Here is a 19,653-nt window from a genome sequence, read left to right as displayed (position 1 = left end):
TACTCTTGGCTCCTCAATTAGCTCATCAACACAAGAATCATCTTTTTAAAAAGAAGTTGCACCAACACAAGTCCGCCTCATCCTCAAGTAAATACACAACTTCACAAGTGGAATAACATGTAAGTACTCCCGAGGAATCAACACCACAATTATCATGATTAATATCCACACAGTTAAATGGCCTACTCACACCTGAGGAAGCTTCAGTATCAATTTCACTAATTGGCACACTTTGAAAAGCATCATCACAAGAGGAAAACTAAGTGTAACTAAATAACCTTGATCCTTATTTAAGAGTTTTTCTTTACCCTTGCCAACCCTAGAAGCCTCATAGCCTGTTTGGTCAAGCTCCTTTTTGGCCAAAAGTTTTTTTTTTTTTTGGTAATTAAACTTTCATTAAACTTTCATTTACCAGGGAAAATATTTACAAGTAAATCAAGAAAACCCTTACATATATCTTGATCTATCTGTACTTCTCACCTCCCTTTAACCACCTTGTTATTGCTATATTGTTTTGACTATTACATAGAGTACCAATCCAATCTACTTAAAGCTTTCTCCACATGCTTATTGCTTCGACAGTGTAGTTCCTGTATGATCATCTTGCCAAGTACCTCCCATCGTCTCACTTTATCTTGGAAAATTCTGGTATTCCTTTCTTGCCACAGATAATATACGCATGCTGCCAATGTCATCTTATATAATTCAGTTCTTGCATTTTGCCTCTTCAGCCATTTTTCAGCCCAAGCTAGTTCCTCAAGCCATCCATATATCGGTCTTCTTATCCCTTGCCAATTTAGCAAATTACCCCACAATTCAGCTGCATATGAGCACTCAAAGAACAGATGCTGAATAGTTTCATTTTCTTTTCTGCACAGTACACACTCCTAATCAATTTGCATTCCCCACTTACTCAGTCTATCTTTAGTATACAACTTGCCATGTGCTGTCAATGTTAACATAACTGTCCACCTAGGGCAACCAGCATTGCTGTATACAACTCTTCTCCAGCTCACTTTGTTGAAGCTTCCTCTCAACTTATGATATATTTGCTTAATTGAACAGTTGTTCATCTTCCTGATATCCTCAAGGTTAAGTCCTGCTTCCTCAAATGTCTTCTTTGCTTTCAAAATCTTGCTCATCATCCATGATGTTTGCTTCAGTGGGACTTCCCATATGTTCCTTCCTCTGATGTAGTAGTTGTGCATCCATTGAATCCAGAGTTGTTCTTCTCTTTACATAGATTCCAATATTGTTTACATATAGCAGCTTTGTTCCACAGTGTGATGCTTATGATATTGAATCCCCCTGCTGATTTGGGCATACATACTTTTTCCTATGCAAGCAATGCTTTCTTAGAGATGTTGCCCTCCCCTATCCACAAGAAGCTTCTGCATATTGCCTCAATTAGCTTAGTAATCTTCTTAGGGAGCACAAAGATTTGTGCCCAGTAAGTTTGAATAGAGAATAGAACACTTTTGATTAATTGAATCCTTCCAGCATAAGATAGGAATTTAGCTGTCCATGAGGTTATTCTGCCTACTATTTTGTCAATTAAGGGCTGGAATTGAGCTACTGATATTCTCTTGGAGCTTAAAGGGACTCCCAGGTATTTAACTGGTAGTTCACCCTTTTGGATTCCTAGGAATTCCAGAATATTTTCCTGATCATCTTGTGGTACCCCTCCAAAAAAGATTGAACTCTTCTGTTTGTTAATCACCAAACCTGAAGCTTTTGAAAACTCCATGAAACAGTTATATAGGAGCATGATTGATCCTATGTCACCCCTGCAAAAAAGTAAAAGGTCATCTGCAAAACCAAGCTGCATGATTTGCAGCTTTTCACACCTGGGATGATAGTTGAAATTAGGGATCTGGTTCAATGTTTTAGGCTCCATGTCAAGTATTCCATTGCTTGCACAAATAGAAATGGAGATAATGGATCCCCTTGCCTCAGCCCCTTCCTAGTTTCAAATGGTTGTGTCAATGATCCATTGACCAATATTGTATATGTAACACTTTGCACACAACTCATGATCCATCTCACAAACTGGTCTGGAAAAGCCATTGCATTCAGCACCTGCTCCATGAACCCCCATTCAATAGAATCATATGCTTTTTGCATATCCAGTTTCATCATACACCTTGGTGACACCCCTCTTCTTCCATATCCTTTTACAAGTTCATGGCTAAGGATAATATTATTTGTTATCACTCTTCCAGGAACAAAGGCATATTGTATTTTATCAATTAGTAAATCCATCACCCTTTGTAATCTCTTAGTTAAAATCTTAGAGATCACTTTATACAAAGTAGTATAGCAAGAGATTGGTTTGTATTCTTTAATGCTAGTAGGATTCCTAATTTTAGGGATCAAAGTAATTGCTGTGCAGTCAATAGGTTTGTACATTTGTGATGAAACAAAGAAGTCAAGAACAACCTTAGTCACATCATCACCTATTACTTCCCATGCTTTTTTGAAGAATACTGCATTAAACCCATCATAGCCAGGTGCTTTTAAGTCACTAATATCCTTCAATGTTGCCATATTTCCTCCTTTGTCACTGGTTGAATAAGTTGCAACTGCTGCTCCCTACTTAGTGTTGTTCCCATCTTCATGACATTTGGATTAATAGCAGGTATACTTTCTGCTCTTGACCCCAACAATTTCTTATAATATTCCATTATTTCAGCCTCTATATCTTTTTCTAGCATTAGTTGGATCCCACCTTTATTTGTTAGAGCCTGGATGCCATTCAAATTATTTATGTTCTTCATTTGTGCAAAGAAGTAGGCAGAGTTGGAATCTCCCAGTATCAACCATTGGACTCTGGATCTTTGCTTGTAGATACTCTCTTCAATCAAAGACCATTTTTCTAGTTCATATTTTAGTGTTTTCTCCTTCTCAATTAAGTCTGGCTGTTGCACTCTACCACTCATCTCCTCTTGGACAGCTAGCAACTTCTTCCTTGCTTCTGTAATTCTATTCTCCACTCCTTGATAGTGTTGTGTATTTATCCCTTTTATACTCTCCTTGACCCTTTTAAGCTTATTCCATACCTCTTGCATCCTTTCCTGTGCTCCATCTACATTCCATACATGTTCTACATGCTGAATAAATTGAGGATGGTCTGCTATACAATTAAAGAATCAAAATGGCCTATTCTTCTTCCACTGTATCTATGTAATCATTAGCTTAAGTGGAGAGTGATCAGATACGGATGGTTCTAGTACCTGTATTCTCAAGCTTGGCATTGTCAGCATCCAACTAGCATTAACCAGTCCCTTGTCTATTCTACTATAAGTATGATTATTGGTCCAGATATAATCCCTTCCCACAGTTTGCAGCTCATTCATCCTAGTATCCTTCATGAATTCTTTGAAGTCTTTTATCTCCATATCTTGTATCACTAAGCCATGTTATCTATCATGTTCATTTAACACAACATTGTAATCTCCCATTGCTATCCAAGGTCCCTGTTGTATATTATGAATCAGTCTCAATTTGTTCCACAAACTCTGCCTATCTTTGATGGTATGTAGTCCATAAATTTTTGTAAAGCCAATTGTAAATAACTTTGAGACTACTCTGAGCTGGCCATGTATTAGCTGCTCATCAATTTCAATTGGGACAAATACATATATTCTAGGGTCCCAAATCACCCAAATTCTACTTTTGTTCATTGTACTAGAGTTAGTAATCCATTTCCATCCAGGTGCAATCTTCTTCATTATCCCACTAGTTTTCTGTTCCTTTATTCTGTGCTCTATTAGAGCTATGACTGCTTTTTTATTTTCTTTTATAAACTCCTTTATCTCTTTTTGCTTATAGGTTTTATTCAATCCCCTAACATTCCATGTGATCACACTCATACTGGTATGAACTGAGTACCTTGATACAACTCCTACACCCCTCCACTCCTCATCTGCATACAGCTTGTGCCTGGGTCATTGTTTGCTTGATCATTTCTAAGAGATTGGAAACCATTGTTCCCAACCAGACTCTGCTCCTCATTTTGTTTAGTTTTGGCTGCCCTTGCTGCTGATTTACCAAGTACTGTTATCCACCCATCTTCCTTTCCTTGTTTTTCATTGTCCTTTGCCTTTACCCCTTATTCTGCGGTTTGAGTTACTTCCTTCTTATCACTTTGTTCAGCCTCCTGTTTATTTTTATTTGATCCATTTCTATCAGTTCTAAGCCAAACTTGTTTGACTCTATTCACCCTCCTCTGATACGACATTTTCTATGGCTGTAGGGTTTTATCTTCATTACAGTCATGTCCTATTTTCAGATATTTAGCACAAAATGATGGCTCCCAATCATATGTAATTTCCTGTTGTATTATTTTGCCCTTTGGATCTTGCAGCTTCACAGTTCTAGGCAATGGTTTAGTGACATCCATTTCAATTAGCATCCTTACATAAGATATCCTGATTGATCCAATAGTGCATTCATAAGCATAAATAGGATTTCCCAAAGCACTACCTAGCTTACTTAGGGCCTTCATACTCCAGCAATTGAGCGGCAGATTTGGGAATCTAACCCACAGGGGAATGATTTTCAGGATTTCATCATGCAAATTGAAATTTGTTGACCAAGATTTCATGATTATTGGACGATTATTTACTGTATGGGGGCCGGAATATAGTACTTGATCTCTTTCTTCCAAGTTACTAAATCTTATCACAAAGTAATCATCATTATGATAGAAGATCTGTGGCTTCACTGAAAATTTACCTACTGAGCTCAAGAATCTTTCCATTGCTCCAATAGTAGGTGAATCTCTTATCACATAAAGCACAATCACAGATCTCCATTTTTCATTTTCCTGTTCTACATCCTCAGGGTCTAATTGCACAATCTTCTCTCCATTTTGGATTATCGGAGCAATGAATTGTAGATTCATACCTTTCATTGCTAACTTGTTGCCCCCAACCACATTTGCCCATGATTGCATCTTGCTCTCTTTCCTAGATCTGCCATTTTACTGTTCTCAACAGTACCTGAGTTGCATGGTACTGTTCCATTGTTGATAGGCTTCATCACTTGTGTTTGAGCTTTACCATTTCCTGATTCACTACCTATAGCTTGCGCAGCTACAGGTGTAACTGCAGCTTCTTTCGATTTACCTTTATTCAGAGGTAGATCTGCTTCATCCCTTCTCAGCTCGCTCTGCATGCTCCTCGGAGTGCAATTTTCAGTTGGTTCTTCAATTCGTATCCCTTTTGGTGAAACAAACAATTCTAATACAACATTCCTCATTTCCGTTGATCGCTGATCATTGATTGGGACTTTTGTCTGGTTTTTCTTAGGTCTGCCTCTCCCTCCCATGGCTTCCAAGCACACATTAGCTAGGCCACGTTAACGTGTGCCGAGAGAAAAATGTTAGAGAGAGAAAAAAACTAATTTTGGCCAAAAGGTTTTTTTAGTCAAAAGTACTTTTTTGCCGAAATTAAGGTGTTTGACCAATCTTTTAGAAGGAAAAAAATGTTTTGATAGAAGTAGAAGCATTTTTTGAGAAGCAGAAAAAGTAGCTTTTCTCGAAAAACACTTTTTGAAAAGCACTTTTGAGAAAAATACACTTAGAAATACTTTTTAAAAGCTTGGCTAAACACTAATTCCTGCTCAAAAGTGTTTTTCAAATTAATTAGCCAAATACAAACTTCTTCTCACTAAAAATCCTTTTTTTGATAAGCAAATTTGCGAAGCTTGGCCAAACAGGCTATCGGATGGGGTATTTGTGTAGCATAGGTTTTTATAAGCTGACTCCTCCACAAGCTTGGGTGCTTGTTGATGGGAGACATGTCTGGCTTCCTGTATAAGAGACTAGCTTATCATTTAACTATCTACAGCAACTTCTTTGAAAAAATTTCTTTGCTAGTAGTATTTCACCTCAGATTCACTAGCTACTGCAATTTCCTATATTTGTTAGTGTCATAATAATGGAAATTTACAACAGTTTGTTTCCTTTTTATCTTCCTGCAGATTGTGACCAAGCGCAACCGAAGTATAACACTAAATCTGCACAACAGGGATGGTCATGGCCTGAAAAACTTAGGGAAACTTACTGTTCTTGCAGAAGAAACAGTCACTTCAAGAACTGCAGTGGAGATGACATTGCGATGTACCAACCTGGAAAACAAGGATTTATTCTCAAAAAGTGTATGTAACACTGAACTGTACTTTCTTAGTTTTTTGGTTTCAGTTAAAGTAACTCCTTTTTGCTTGTCGGAGAACTTTTGTCATTCTTTTTGCTTTTTTGAATAAATTATCACCGCTTTTAATTAAGGAAATTACAAAAGACAGTGGCAGACCTTGAAAATATGCATAAGAGCGGAGTTGGTGCAAAGTTTATTTCACCACCTTCTGGTTTTCGGGGTAATGAAAAGGTAAACTTTCCTTTGTAGTTGAGTTTTTTTTTTTAATTATTATTATTTTTTTTGGTTGAAGGGGTTGGGGGCTTAACATCTTTGTGATATCTGAACTCGTTTGACTGTTTTCAGGTCCTGAAAGGTGAACTTTTTGTTGAAGAATATGCTGAGAAGCAACTCTATAGTTTTCTTGACTACATTTCTAGTGGATTTGAGCTTAGCTTTATGGTTGCCGTGGATTTTACTGGTGAAAGCACTATAACAATTTTACAGTTTTTTTAAATTGGTCTAGGTAAGAGTTTTCTGATGCATCTGAACTTACAATGCCCAGCTTCTAATGGAAATCCTCGCGATCCTGGTTCCTTGCATTATATTGATCCTTGTGGCTGTTTGAATGCTTACCAGAGGGTAAGAGGTTATGACCACCTTTTTTTCACTGACTACATCTTCTTTAAATTCCAATGTTTCCATTGCTTCATAACAGAACAGCTGAATGTTATTTATATGCCAGGAAAAAGAAAATCATGTGACTGATGAAGTTTATAATGTACTGTGGTTGCTTGATTGCATTACACTTTGTGAAGTTTTAGGCTCTAGCAATGAATTTGTCCAATTTCTGTACCCAAAAGAATTGTTATCTTAGCTTTGTTTGCTCATAATCTGAAAGTATACACATTTAAGTTTGATTGTACCTTAAACTTTCTATTCTATTATAAATCCTAGTGTTCTGGTTCTAGCTATGCAAACAAACAGAAGTTTTAAATTGTCATGCTCAGTATCTGCATGCCAGAAAAGTTTTGTTGATAATTGGTCAATGTATTTGTTACAGGCTATTATGGAGGTTGGAGATGTCATACAATTCTATGATTCTGATAAACGCTTTCCTGCTTGGGGCTTTGGTGGCAGGGCATATAGTGGAACAGTATCTCACTGTTTCAACTTAGCTGGAAGCCCAGGTGCCTTTGAGGTAGAGTTAATTAGTTTTGCTTGCTAGAGATGTCCAGTTGCGAGTCATCTTATATATTATATCCCTCTGCTCCTTTTTATCTGTCACTTAATCCCAAAAAAAATTTCGGAAATATTTGTCATTTTAGAAAGCCAAAACGACATTATTATTGTTATTGTTATTTGAATTATTATCATATGAATTCCAACATTAGTACTCATAAGGGCCTATTATCATTAATTACTCATTTAAGGAAAAGATAAGGGTAACTTAGTCAAATACTCCTTGTAATTAATTTTATCAAATAGTTTTCTTAATGGTTTTGTCAAAACCTTAAACGACGGATAAAGGGCTGGAGGTAGTACCTTGTGGCTCTATTGTTGATTGACTAGCATTGCTGAAGTTCGCAACGATATCAGGAACACGACTAACACTTCTACTGATCTGTAGATATTTTGGGGATGACATATAAAACTGTCATGAGGCTCTTATAATAATATTTAGTTATGTGGTTCTCTTGAGGCCTTTCCCAACTGATATCTTGAGATCTCACCTCAGTTTTCCAAGGCAGTGCAATGCCTTTGACAATTTCCTTCTTCCTGTTTTTTTCCCTTCTCTTTTGATATTTTTTAACAGGTGGGAGGTATCATGGCTGCTTATGCAGAATTTTACTCTTTCTGGACCCACATTATTCGGACATGTAGTTAACAAGGCTGCAGAAATTGCTGCTGAGTCCCTCAAGTACAACCAGAGGAAATACTTTGTCCTCCTCATTATAACGGTAATTAATGGATCAAGGCAGGATTATTTTTAGATGTGTAATATCAGTAAATTTATCTGGAGATCTTAATCTTTTAATATTTGCAGGATGGTGTCCTTACTGATATGCAAGAAACAAAAGATGCTCTAGTCAGGGCATCTGACCTGCCACTTTCAATTCTTATTGTAGGAGTTGGAAGTGCAGATTTTACACAGATGGAGGTATATTCTCATCACAGCACTCGAACCTCTAAACGGAGCACATGATATCTACCTCTTATCTACACAAAAGTTGTAGTGACATCATTAACTAATCATGTTTATTATTTCCTTTCAGATCCTTGATGCTGACAATGGACATCGATTAGAGAGTTCCACTGGAAGGGTAGCTACACGAGACATTGTTCAATTTGTTCCAATGCGAGAAGTACATAGTGAGTTGAATACCATCATAACACAGCATTGTCCTTAATGTTACTTTTTGAGGCAAAGTTAGTCGCATTGTCCTTAATGTTGCTTTTTGAGGCAAAGTTAGTCTGTATGCTAATGACATTACACAAGTAGTTGGGAATTGACTTCTGATGTGTAGAAATATCAAAGGTTTGTCGTATTAGTTGATTTGGTTTTACACATTGTCAAATCATCGATTGGATGTGTTTCCATGATCTTACTATTGCATGCAAAGAATTCTCCTTCGCGGACTTGTTGATAGTTTATTTGCTGCAATATCATTTGCATCCTTACTCATACTTTGTGCTTGTGCTGGTTCTTCTCCACTAATTTGATTTAACTTATGTACATCTTCAATTGTTCTATATTTCATTTGCTTTTTGTTTCCTTGCATAATTATTATGTTATAATCAGTCAATATCCTTTTAACCCTTGTCGATAAGCTTGAGTCTACTTTGTCATTCTGCAGGTGGACAAATTTCAGTTGTTCAAGCACTTCTAGAGGAGCTACCTGGGCAGTTTCTAACGTACATGCGTTGTAGGAATATTAGACCTCATAACGTTGCTGCTGCCTAAACATCTTCTCCAGGACATCCTATGCGGCTTGAGTAAGAAGAAGGATTTCTCATAGGCCATCAAAATCAATGTATGATTCCAGAAGAAAGTGTCTGTTGGGAAGGTTGAAGACAATTTTTTCTTTCTGCAGAACGAGTTGTATTATGCTTCAAAACTAGTTTTGCACATATGTAAATACATAGATTTTGGTTAGAGCGAAGTAGCTCATAGGTGCGACATTTATATTTGATTTACTTGTTTATACAACTAATCTCAGCACAATCAAACATGGTTCAGCCAATTAAAGGTTAGGGATCAATGTCTCACCTGACCTATGACTATAAGCTTTTAATAGCAAGCCTAATCAGTCATAACTAATATATTATTGCTAAATTCTAATGTTTTAGTGCGAAATCATTTCAATGAGTGACAATCCTATTTGACTGTTAAAATTGGGGTCTAGATAAATTATGACCAGTGGTAAAAGGATGGACTATATGTTTTGACTTTTGTATAACAAATTAGTTTAGGGAAAGAGTCTAAACGAGAAATCTATCATTGCTGGTTAACAAGATTCACACAAGCAAAAATCTTTCGTATATGCAGGCGAAATATATAAGACGATAAGGCTAAATTTGTGCAATGAACTTGTGGATATTAGTCCCCCTCTACGGTAAAATCGGAGGGTCCAATTTTCCATTGTTACGACGTCTCGAAGGCTCAAAACCACAGTCGAGTTTCATCCCTCGAGGGCCATCGACGCTCGAACTCGGAGCAGTACAGACCGACGGTTACGGGGGAAAGTGGGGAGTTCCCAAGGCGTGCAGCTAGAGCCGACAAAGTCTGTCAGGCTAGTCTAAACCCGAATCAGGGCGTCAACTAGCTATCTCATCTCCATATCTTTGTAATTAATGTATTTTGTACTATGTTGGGATGCCCCCTTATATATAAAGGAATTCTTGTCATTTTGTAAACATTTGTTGCTCCATACTAAATATACTAGAACATTCTCTCTACTCTCTAACATATTCTCTTGATCTCATTACTTCATTTATTGCTCATATTTATTGTGTTCTACTTAAAGTTCATTATTTATTGTTTATTATTGGCCATAAGGAGCATTCATTGATCTATTTATAACTGTTAGTCTCCATCAACCACCTCGATAGCTTCCAGCCGAGCTTCAGACTCGACCCCGAGGCCCTCGAATAGGCAAGCTCGAGGTCCCGATTGACAACGATTCGGTTTGGTTAACATCTTGTTTTTAAGCTCTTATCTCGTTTCTAAGTCTTTCACGTAGCATCAACTGCCTAACAACTAGCATAAAAATAGATCACGTATTTTAGGACCACTAAATCAAATTTAATTGTTATTACCATTTTCGCGGTAAACAGATTGGCGCCTACCGTGGGGCTAAAAATAATAGTGATTATTTTTTTGCTAGTTTAACTACATAACGCAAGTTATCTTTCACACTTTTTCTTGCCGAAGATCTTTGATTGCAGGTCAAAATGTCTGACTCAGTCAACAACAATCTTGAGAACTAAGGAGAAAATGGTGTGGATGTTCCAGGTGTTGGTGTACCACCACGAAACCCTGAGAACGTACTAGAACTGATTTTCGCGGACGCGGTCTCACGCGATGCTCAACACGTCGATGTAAGCTCCCACACTAACAGGAGCGTACACCAAGGAGACTAACAAGAAGCTCAAGAAATCCCGGTTAGGGAAGAACGGGAGGTTAGCATTCACGTTATTTTTGAAATGTTGCAGGCACAACAGCTAGCAATTGCTCAGCTGCAAAGTCACCAGAAAACTCCTAGCACGGTAGCATCGGGGACGGCTCCCCCAGCCGAGTAGGTACCAGAGAGATCAAGCAACAAAGGGTCGACAGCAGACCCCACTATCGTAAAGATGCTCGAGGATCTCACAAAGAGGATCGAATCGGGCGAGAAGAAGATAGAAGCCAACAATAAAAATGTCGAGACCTACAACTCCAGGGTTGACCAAATTACGGGCGCACCTTCGATCCTGAAAGGTGTAGATTCGAAGAAGTTCATACAAAGGTCGTTCCCAGAAGAAGAGGCTCCAAAACCCATTCCAAAGAAGTTCAGAATGTCGGACCTCCCGAAATACAATGGAACCTCAGACCCCAACGAGCACATTACTGCTTACACTTGTGCAGTGAAGGGCAACGACCTAAAGGACGACGAGATCGAGTCCGTCTTACTAAAAAAGTTCGGGGAAACACTTTTGAGAGGGGCCATGATGTGGTATCACAACCTGGCTCCTAACTCCATAGACTCATTTGCCATGCTGGCAGATTCTTTCATAAAGGCACATGCCGGTGCCATCAAAGTAGCAACAAGGATGTTTGACATCTTCAAGATCAAGCAGAGGGAGAATGAGATGTTGCGAGAGTTCATATCTCGCTTTCAAATGGAACGAAGGGAACTACTACCAGTCTCCGACGACTGGGCAGTACAGGCCTTCACTCAAGGTCTAAATGAGCGAAGCTCGGTGGCTTCGAAGCAGCTGAAACAGAACCCGATCAAATATCCCCCCGTGACTCGGTCGGATGTTCACAACCGATATCAATCGAAAATCAGGGTCGAGGATGACCAACTAGGAACCCCATCGGGCTCGGTATACCCAAGTAGGTTTCTGGTGAAGGAACCAAAGCCAAACAAGGAAAGGTACCAGCCATACACCGACGACAAGAGAAAGCCCCGCGGCGTAACATACCCCGCAATGACCGAAGGATGGACCGAGGCCAGAATCCTCGGGGACTCGTCAATAGAGCCGGATTCGATAGGCTCACAGGGATAACGGAGGCACCTCGCTTGTTGGTATACAACTTCAATGTCAATGTATCAGGCATCGTGTTCGCCATCAGTAAAATCAGAGACACCAGGTGGACAAGGCCTGTACAATCAGATCCTTCACAAAGGAACCATAACTTAGTGTGTGAATTTCATAACACGCACGGTCACAGGACCGAAGATTGCCACCAACTCCGAGAAGAAGTAGCCAGATTACTCAGTAAAGGTCACCTCCGAGAATTCCTCAATAACCGGGCCAAAAATCAGTTCAGAGAAAGAAAGGCGACCAAGAAGAACGAAACAAATGAGCTGCAACATGTCATCCACATGATTTTGGGGGGCATCTATGCCCCGCATGAGCCCATAATGAGAAGAACAAAAGTATCTATCACCAGAGAAAATCTAACTCGGGGTTACATACCTGAAGATGCTCTCACATTCAACGACGAGGACATCAAGACCTTGTCTCAGCCTCACAACGATGCACTGGTAATCTCTTTTCTTGTAAATACATTTCAGATTAAACATGTACTTGTGGATCTAGGTAGCTCGACCAACATTATCAGGTCGAGGGTGGTAGAGCAGCTCGAACTGCTTAACCAAATTGTACCCGCCTCTCGAGTCCTCAACGGGTTCAACATGGCGATCGAAACAACAAAAGGGGAAATCACCCTCGCGGCCAACGTGGCCGGCACAACACAAAATGCCAAATTCCATGTCATTGAGGGAGATATGAGGTACAACACCTTGCTCAGAAAGGCATGGATACACTGCATGAGAGCAGTACCTTCCACCCTCCATCAAATGATGAAATTCCCAACAAAAGATGGGATTAAGACCGTTAATGGGGAACAACACGCGGCGAGAGAAATGTTCACGGTACACGATGTGGCCCCGACACCGGTACCTCCACCTTTGAAGGAGCTGAAGGATAAGCAAACAGTAAAATAGCAATAACAAGCTACACTCTCAGCTATCCCCGACTAAACAAAGCAGGGTACCGTACCGTGTCCTCATCACAAGCGACTGAAACATATCAGGGCTCGAAACATCGCCGGCACATTCTACACTAAGGTATGACCATCTCCTTTCTCTTTCAATTACATTCTACACTGATCTAAGTACAGGTATCCGATCGAAACAGCCAAAGCACTCTCCAACTCAAAGGCCTTAGGTTTCAAAAAGCATGTGTTGCAATCTTTTCCTTCGACCGGGTTTTTATCCCAAAAAGAGTTTTACCGGCAAGGTTTTTAACGAGGCAACATCCATATTCTACCTAAGGAAAACTCAACAAGTATTCAAGGCTTCTTTTTCAATCAACCTCGAACACTGGGGGGCATCCCCCGGAAGGTCACCTACTTGGAGAAGACAAGATGCGCTAAGTGGGTTCTCGGTAAGAAAATAATGTACTGGGCCAAATGGTCGAACGAACCATGTCCACATAGAACAACCGAGCCCGCAACATCAAAAACATGTATGCTTGCACCAAGTAATCAAAGGAAATCGGTATATTTGCAAAAATGACTCCTCTTTCAAAACACGTTCCAAACACTTGGGGACTAGCGTCAACAACTCATAACAATGTGATCCCCGGGTCGGAGCTTCGAACTTGTAAGCTCTCAATGAAGTAACAATAAGATCACAAAACATCTCTAGAACCAAAAAACATCCCAAACACTCGGGGACTAGCGTCAAAAAGTCAAGACGACATGACCTCTGGGTCGGAAACTCCAAAATCGTAAGCTCTCAAAGAGGCAATACTAAGTTTGCAAGTAATGGCTCCCGAGTCGAGAAATCCTCGACGACTTGAGGACTACTGCCAATTGCCATCTCCATCGACTTATCAAAACCCGAGGCCATAAGACCACATGCGGGCAGCCTCGGTCTCATAAGACCTATACAAGGCAACAACAATATCTGTAAGACCTCAAGCAAGGCATGAACCATACTTATACCAAGTATCCAAAACTGTAAGATCTCAAAGGCATGTAAAACCTGTAAGACCTTATTAAAGGCATAAATCTGATTTCAAAGTTTAGGCTATATATCGAACTTGTAAGACCCCTAAAAAGGCATACCCTGGATATAGACGTCGAAACTACTTCACTCGGGACTTAAAGGCTCCGGCCAAACACAAATGACTCCGGTCATAAGGCTGTACCAGCCAAACTAACACGACTCGGGGACGCCCTACCATCGCTATAAATCACAGGCCTTCAATTATTTCGAATATACTTCGGAAAGGACTGGTTAAACAGGCTACCCTCGACATAGGCAAAAGAGCTTTGACCATGTCAGCTCCTAAATATTGGCTTCGAGATATCATCCTCCAAGCCAAACCTCCCAAGGTGCTCGATCATCGCCATATAATGACTCACAATCGAGGTTTTTTATTAAACTGTTGAAGAGTCAGGCAAACACTATTTCAAAAAAATCCTTATCATGGGAAAAATAAAGCCTACATAAAAGGTCGCATCGACCCAATGCGTAAGAGCCACTGTCGCCAGCCCACATAAAAGGTCACATCGACCCAAGGCGTAAGAGCCATTGTCGTCAGCCCACATAAAAGGTCACATCGACCTAAGGCGTAAGAGCCACTGTCGCCAGCCTACACAAAAAGTCATACAGACCCAACGCGTAAGAGCCTAAGGTCCAGCTCTAAATTCAAAAACTTGAGGGTCGAATGAGCTCGAGTGGAAACCCAATTCGGAGACTGGACCCAAAATAGTTAACTAAATATGCCTAAGAACAAAAGTGTAAGAGCCATTGTCGCCAGCTTATACTAAAAGGTCGCATCGACCCAAGGCGTAATAGCTACTGTCGCCAGCCCAAATACAAAAGGTCGTACCGACCCAACGTGTAAGAGCCTAAAGGCCAACTCTAAATTCAAAAACTTGAGGGCCGAATGAGCTCGAGTCGAAACCTGATTCGGAGACTGAACCCAAGATAGTAAACTAAATATACCTAAGAGCAAAAGCGTAAGAGCCATTATCGCCAGCTTATACTAAAAGGTCGCGTCGACCAAACGCGTAAGAGCCTACGGGCCAGCCTAAAGAGCCCCAAGGCCATACCGTGAATCTAAGGATTCCTCTCAACTCGAAGACCAATTCATCTGGCTAAAATCAAGGAAAAAGGAAATGTAGGAGAAATAAAACCATGAAACTTTCCTTTTATACATACATGCGGAAAAATACGATCTCCATTTACAGCAAACTTTGAAAGTACTACATACAGAATCAGAAAAGGAAATCTACGTCCCCCTTGGGGACTATGGCCCGTCGGCCTCATCCTCGCTATCCTCGGCGTCAGACAGAAGTGACTTAGCACCATGTTTGTCTACCCCCGCCCGTTTCACCTCTTCCGAGAGGTCAAATCCCCTAGCATAAATTTCCTCGAAGGTTTCCTTTTGAGACTTGCACCGAGCATATTCCTTTCTCCTACCCTCGCGGTCAAGAGTCCTTCTCAGCTCAGCTTGAGCATCGGTAGCGTCCTTCAAATAAACCACCACTTTCTGGTCAGCCTTAGTTCGACTCATTACAGCTTCACCCCAGGCATCCACAACCTCGACCTTTATCTTCAAAAGCTCAAACTCGAGCTTCGTAATCATATCTGTCCGAACCAAGCTATCATCACGAGTTAAGCGAAGTTGAACCTCAAGGGCGGAAGCTTTAGCCAGAGCACCCTTCTCCACCGAAGCCTGAGCGTCCCTTGAGCCTTTAACTCATCATACTCGCGTCTGGCTCGGCCAACATCATTCCGAAGGCACCTCAGATCCTCCGTCTTTTTCTGCAACTGAAATAAATGAAACATGAGCCTCAGGAGCTAGAAGAAGGAACACACACTCCCTCAGAATAAAAATTACCTATCTCCTCAGGTAGCTCTCATAATTCGAGCTCCGACTCTCCTCATACCATAAGCATGCCAACTTGCCTTCCCTTTCGTCGCAAAGGAGCCTAAAGGATTTCTCCCCATCCAAAGCCTTTCGCAGCCTGACCTCACAGTGAAGCAGCTCGGACTTAAGCTTGTCAAATGCCTGCAAAAGAAAACTCAATAAGAAAGGGAAGGCGCAAAACTCAAAGGGCCTGTGCCAAAACTTACCACAGAATGAAGTCGCTGAGCTTCCTCAAAGGTCGAGCGCACATCTGCTAGTATGGCTCCCTCATCCCTAGAGGAGTCGACCCCAGTTGGGATATGGTCTCTCAATGCATATGATCCCGGGTTTTGAGTATCCCTCGAAGTACCTTCGATGGAAAAAGAAGACGGCAGCGGAAGCAAAATCGCCTTACCAAAACCAGAAATCGCATGTGAAGCAGGCTCAGTCAATACATCATCTCCGAGCCCCCGATCCAGTTTAGTCTTGCTTTGGGCACCGTCTCTCTACAAAGGCATTCCTTACTTGTTGTTATCATTCTTTAGCCCGGAAGCTGGCAATCTTTCTCCCTCTCCTAAAGGGTATGACCTCGCTTTGAGGGACTCCCCAATGCCTACAATAACAGAGTTAGTACGCAGAAAGAAAAAGCGCCCTTCTGAGAAAAAAAAAAGGAGGGGGGAAGCAAATCACATAGCACGTACCGTGGCATTTTGCCTCCTACCTATCCTTAGATAAAGCTCGCCACTTACGCTCATTGTAAGTTGAGTGGGTCGCCAACTTCTGAACCCAATCCGGCAGATCGAGAACCTCACCCAGAATCCACAAAATCAGTGCAGAAAAAGAAGAGAAGGCGCATTTACGAAGCTAACCTTCACCATGAACAAAACTAAGAAGGCACGAGTGTGCCACTTACGTGTAAAATTCCATTCCTTAGGAAATGGAAGAAACTCTACTAGAATAATATCGACAGTCCGTATCCAAACAAATTGGCTCATCCACCCCCGATCTCCGTCTTCTTCATCGTCAACAACGAAAGGCATAGTGGATTAGCATCGCAGGGTCAACAGGCCTCGATGATGAAAGGGTCGATACATCCTGATGAGGTGATTAAGAGTGAATTCAAGACCTGTGTCTTCCGTAAAGAACCTCATCATCAATAATGTCCGCCAAAATGACGAGTGAATCTGCGCCAAGGTTACTTTCGACAGAAGTCGAGCATAACCCCATCAATGGGGCCCAGCGTAAAGGGGTATGTGTATACGTTCAAAAATCCCTCGATATGGCCCATGATGCTCTCCTTCCGAGATGGTACCCGATCTTAAGGACCTCCATCAAAAAGAAGTTAGGCTTCAGGAAGCCATTGGTATCACTGTAAGTCCCGAGATGGTACCTGATCTCGAGGACCTCCATCAAAAAGAAGTTAGGATCCAGGAAGCCATTGGTACCATTGCAAGTCCCGAGATGGTACCCGATCTCGAGGACCTATATCAATTAGAAGTTAGGATCCAGGAAGCCATTGGTACTACTACAAGTCTCGAGATGGTGCCCGATCTCAAGGACCTCTTTCAAAAAGAAGTTAGGCTCCAGGAAGCCATTAGTATCACTACAAGTCCCGAGATGGTACTCGATCTCGAGGACCTCCATCGAAAAGAAAACAGGCTCCAGGAGACCAATGCCCTCACTATACGTCTCGAGACGGTACCCGATCTCGAGGACCTCCACCAAGAAGAAGACATGCTCCAAGGGGCCATTGATATCATTACAAGACTCGAGATTGTACCCGATCTCGAGGGCTTCTGTCAAGAAGAAAATAAAAGCTTAAACTCTACTCATATGGGCTTGGCCTCGGGGTACCATCTAAACCCGGATAGGCCCTCATCCGAGATCCATCTACAATGCCTTAAGTCTATCTACACTAAGTTCAAAACAAGTTTCTAGATGGCCCGAGTTTGAGCAAACCCTCACTCGGGGACTGTTTTCGAAAGCCTAAAGGCAGTCTCTATTCTTAAGCTTCCAAGCGAATCCCCCCTTGAAGATTATCGCAGGGTCTAAAGGCTAAGTCTCGGTCTGAGGGTTCGAAGCCCTACTCTCATTCAACTCGAAGTTAGGGTCCCGACGACCTGAGTTTATTAGTCCGACCTGGGCTCGGTCCAAGGAACGACAAAGGGTTCCATGGGGAGTCGTGTTAATCAATCAAAGGTTAGAAAACATACTCACACCCGGACTTGATATTTGCACTAATCGGTGGAGTCATGCACTCAGGTTCTTCACAAGCATAGATAAAGGGAAAATAGAATACATCAGAGACAAATTGAAGAAATATTTTTATATTCACTTGATTACAAAAGCCAGCGAGGGGTCCTTACATATGATTACAAAAGCCCACAAGGGGTCCTTACACAGAAACAAATAAGCAAAAAGGTACATATGTAAGAAAAGCCTAGAGTCTAATCTATTCTTGGGGATACATCCTCGGCGGCAGTATTTTCGAGCACCACCTCCTCGGGGGTCTCATCTCGGACCTCCAGAATGATATCTCTGAGGGAGAAGATGGAGAAGAGGAAAGTGAAGAAGAAGAAAAGGATGAAAAAATGCCATAGCCCGCCAAATAGCAAAGGCTTCTACCAGGCCAGGAAGATCACGGCCCGGTAGAAGGCTTGGCAGGCGTCGGCCTCACTTGCACAGCTACTTTGAGTCCACTTCTTGGGACATTGTGTCGTGCTAGCTACCGGCCAGAGGTGCCACTTCACCACGGAAAGCAAAAGGGATGAAGTGTCACACCAGGCCGGCGTAGGAAAGTGGGCATCAGTGTATAGTCTGAACACCCTTGTGAGAAGCGGTGTAGAGTCCAAATATCTTACCAAGTCGGAAGAAATCGGCCCCCCTGTCTCATCTTCTCAAGCCAAAAACAACAGCAGTAACAACAACAACAAGTCGGAGTAATCTCGCTCGGCAAGGGAAATCCCAGGAAAAATGCCATGGCGTGGCTGAAGAAAATGATGCCATGTAACCTTAAGACCGCGGGCCTCAAACATAAGCGATAATGAAGGATGAGGATGAGGAGAAGAGAAGGTCAAGTGAGTGTTGGGATGGTTTCGGATCATTTCGGTTGAGTTTGTTTTGGCTAATCTTCTAGTGTTCTAATGTTCTTCGTGTTCACGCTCAGAGTGTCAAATTCGCAAAGAGTGTATTGGATGACTGGTGATTTGTTCATCGAGTTCGCGATTAAGTGGCCGCATTAACATAAAGTGTTTTTGCTGATTGGTGATTTGTTCATCGCGTTCGCAATGAAGTGGACGTGTTCACTGAGTTTTGTTATCAGGCGAGGTTTTGTCCTTTGCGTTCATATAGGCAGTGTAGACATGTGATTTTTGACCCTTCCCAAGATTTTACATATTTTAGCATTTAATTGCTTAGTTTTGGTCTAATTTAGTTATTTTAACTAAGTTTGACTCTTTTACATTATTTTTATCACAAAATTGAAAATTACAAAAAAATAGTTCCATATGTCTCTATTTAATTCATGTATTAGATATTTTTAGAAGGATATATTACTTTGAATCTATTTTATTTTAATATCATCTTTGAAAATACCAAAAAGAGTTTTAACTTTAATTTTTAGTTTTACTTTTAATTATAATAATTTATTAAAATCAATTAAGAGTATTTATATTTTTGTAGGTATTTAAATTAAATTTTTAACCTTTTCTTGGCCCAATTTTGTAAAATTTCCAAGCCCAATCTTCTTGGCCCAATTAACTCTTACACCCTAACCTTTATTCTTCATAAACACACAAGACCTTAAACCCTGGAGTCCACGAAACTAACACCCCAAAAAAATGAATCAGCCGTACAACACCTTTCTTCTCCATTTTTCAAC

General features: G+C 40.9%; 1 pseudogene; it reads left to right on the top strand.

Annotated features, from left to right (window-relative positions):
- LOC107829265 (protein BONZAI 3-like) overlaps positions 1 to 9,306 on the top strand; it is a 28,657-nt pseudogene extending 19,351 nt beyond the window's left edge.
- The last annotated feature ends 10,347 nt before the right edge of the window (positions 9,307 to 19,653 follow it).

Source organism: Nicotiana tabacum, chromosome 20, assembly GCF_000715075.1.
Source record: "Nicotiana tabacum cultivar K326 chromosome 20, ASM71507v2, whole genome shotgun sequence".
NCBI classification, from domain to species: Eukaryota; Viridiplantae; Streptophyta; class Magnoliopsida; order Solanales; family Solanaceae; genus Nicotiana; species Nicotiana tabacum.
Note: the sequence above shows the minus strand (reverse complement) of the source record. Positions and strands in the feature narration are given on the sequence as shown.